This window comes from Amblyraja radiata, chromosome 29, assembly GCF_010909765.2.
Source record: "Amblyraja radiata isolate CabotCenter1 chromosome 29, sAmbRad1.1.pri, whole genome shotgun sequence".
NCBI classification, from domain to species: domain Eukaryota; kingdom Metazoa; phylum Chordata; class Chondrichthyes; order Rajiformes; family Rajidae; genus Amblyraja; species Amblyraja radiata.
In genome coordinates this window covers 1,199,305-1,202,355 of record NC_045984.1, presented here as the reverse complement: position 1 = coordinate 1,202,355, position 3,051 = coordinate 1,199,305, and positions in this window count along the sequence as shown.

The following is a 3,051-nucleotide window of genomic DNA, read 5'->3' as shown; positions in this document are numbered from 1 at the left end:
ACAAATTCTGTCATTTAATAATCATATTAAATATTAAAACTTTGTTTACCGTGACAACTGCGTTCAAATACATTGATTTGTTTCAAAAGTAAAATAAATCTTGGGTGAGGTTCGGGATATTGAAATTCTACTAGTCTCGAAAAGAAAAAATGGCTATGAGGAAAATCAATTCGAAAAGAAAGGCTTCTGCAACAACAACCACAACAAACATTTAAAACAAAATCACAAGGTTGTGGTGCGCAGGTCTCGAAATGAAAGAAAGGAGTCATGTATTTTGAGAGGCACCTTTATTTGTGTTCCTCCCGGTTGTAGGGAAGTCCACACGAGAGAAAGATGGCACCCAAACCCCTGCCTTTAAACCCTCTGGGTATTAACATGGATAGAAAATTGGTTGGCAGACAGGAAACAAAGAGTAGGAATTAATGGTTCCCTTTCAGAATGGCAGGTAGTGACTAGTGGGGTGCCTCAAGGCTCGGTGCTGGGACCACAGCTATTCACAATATATATTAATGATTTAGACGAAGAAATTAAAAGTAACATTAGCAAATTTGCAGATGACACAAAGCTGGTAAACTGTGAAGAGGATGCTATGTGGATGCAGGGCGACTTGGATAGGTTGGGTGAGTGGGAAGATGCATGGCAGATGCAGTATAATGTGGATAAATGTGAGGTTATCCACTTTAGTGGCAAGAACACGAGGCAGATTATCATCTGAATGGCAGGTAGTCACAAAATGCTGGAGTAACTCAGCGGGTCAGGCAGCATCTCTGGAGCAAAGGAATAGGTGACGTTTTGGGTCGTGACCCTTCTTCTGTATGGTGTCAGGTTAGGAAAAGGGGAAGTGCAACGAGACCTGGGTGTACTTGTACATCAGTTACTGAAAGTAAGCATGCAAAAAATAACAGGCAGTGAAGAAAACTAATGGCATGTTGGTCTTCATAATAATATGATTTGAGTATAGGAGCAAAGAGGTCCTTCTGCAGTTGTACAGGGCCCTGGTGAGACCACACCTGGAGTATTGTGTGCAGTTTTGCTCTCCTAATTTGAGGAAGGACATTCTTGCTATTGAGGGAGTGCAACGTAGGTTCACGAGGTTAATTCCCGGGATGGCAGAAATGTCATATGATGAAAGGATGGAACGGCTGGGCTTGTACCCACTGGAATTTAGAAGGATGAGAGGATATCTTATAGAAACATAAAATTATTAAGGGATTGAACACGCTAGATGCAGGAAACATGTTCCCGATATTGGAGGAGTCCAGAACCAAGGACCACAGTTTAAGTATACGGGATAGGCCATTTAGAACTGAGATGAGGAAAAACCTTTTCACCCCGAGTGTTGTGAATTTGTGGAATTATCTGCCTCAGAAGGTGGTGGAGGCCGACTCATTCGATGCATTCAAAAGATAGTTAAATAGAGCTCTAAGAGCTAGTGGAATCAAGGGAGAAAGCAGGAATGGGGTACTGATTGTGGATGATCAGCCATGACACATTGAATGGCTCGAAGGGCTGAATGGCCTACTCCTGCACCTATTTTCTATGTATCTATGTAAAATGCTGGAATAACTCAACGGAACAGGCAGCATCTCTGGAGAGAAGGAATGGGTGACGTTTCGGGTCGAGACCCTTTTTACATACTGATGTCAATGATGAGTGGGACAGAGATAGAATGCAGTCGGAGACAGTAAGACTGGTGGGAGAACTGGGACAGGGGGAAGGGATGGAGTGACAGGGAAAGTAAGGGCTATTTGAAGTTAGAGAAGTCAATGTTCATACCGCTGGGGTGTAAGCTACCCAAGTGAAATGTGAGGTGATGTTCCTCCAATTTTCGCTGGGCCTCACTCTGACAATGGAGGAGGCCCCGGCCAGAAAGGTCAGATTGGGAATAGGAGGGGAATGGCGTGAATTCACAGCTTTATCCTGCGCTACTTAATCCAAGGGCGAGTGAACGCGCGGACAGACGGACGAAAGCAACGATCATAGAGTGCAATAGATGACATTTTGGGTCGAGACCCTTCTTCAGGGGAAAGAGGAACAAGAGATACAGACGGTACTAAGGACAAATGAATGGAAGATATGCCTATATCTCCTGTTTCCCTTTCGCTTGACTGTCAGTCTGAAGAAGGGACTCGACCCAAAATGTCATCGATTCCACTCTATCATCATTGCTTTCGTCCGTCTGCGAGAGAGAGATGCAAGAAAGCAGCTATGACATATAATACACAATAAACTATATTATAAATACACGATAAACAAGTTGTGCATTCTTGTACTCTTACATGGGTATGACCGCACATAAAAATACCCCCCCCCTCCCTTCCTTCCAAAACTTAGCCTCACGGACCTTAGAATACCCCTAGTTCCTAAAATCCATTTCCATCACTGCGTACACGTGACAATAAACTAAACTAAACTAAGCTAAATAATATTTCCCTGCCAGTATCAAATCTCTGTATTTGATCACAGATAATATTCCTCCTATCGGCCTCGGACCTTCTGATCAAAGATCATGCTTCTGATCAAAGATTCTAGTGACACCATACAGAAGAAGGGTCTCGACCCGAAACGTCACCCATTCCTTTGCTCCAGAGATGCTGTTTGACCCGCTGAGTTACTCCAGCATTTTGTGTCTACCTGCCATTCTGATGATAATCTGCCTCGTGTTCTTGCCACTAAAGTGGATAATCTCACATGTATCCACATTATACTGCATCTGCCATGCATCTTCCCACTCACCCAACCTATCCAAGTCGCCCTGCATCCTCATAGCATCCTCTTCACAGTTCACCAGCTTTGTGTCATCTGCAAATTTGCTAATGTTACTTTTCATTCCTTCATCTAAATCATTAACATGTTGCGAATAGCTGCGGTCCTGTCAGCTGTGGCTGACATACCTGCAGCCTATCGTAGTGCAGGAACACTGTGAATGACTGCTCATTTCCAGCCATTTAAAGGCTGTGGGCCGGCTTCACGAACGCTTTAAAAGCCGCTCCCAGAGCCGGCTCCGTCATTCCAGTCCCTGTATCACTGAGCTCTCAGCTTTAAAGGATA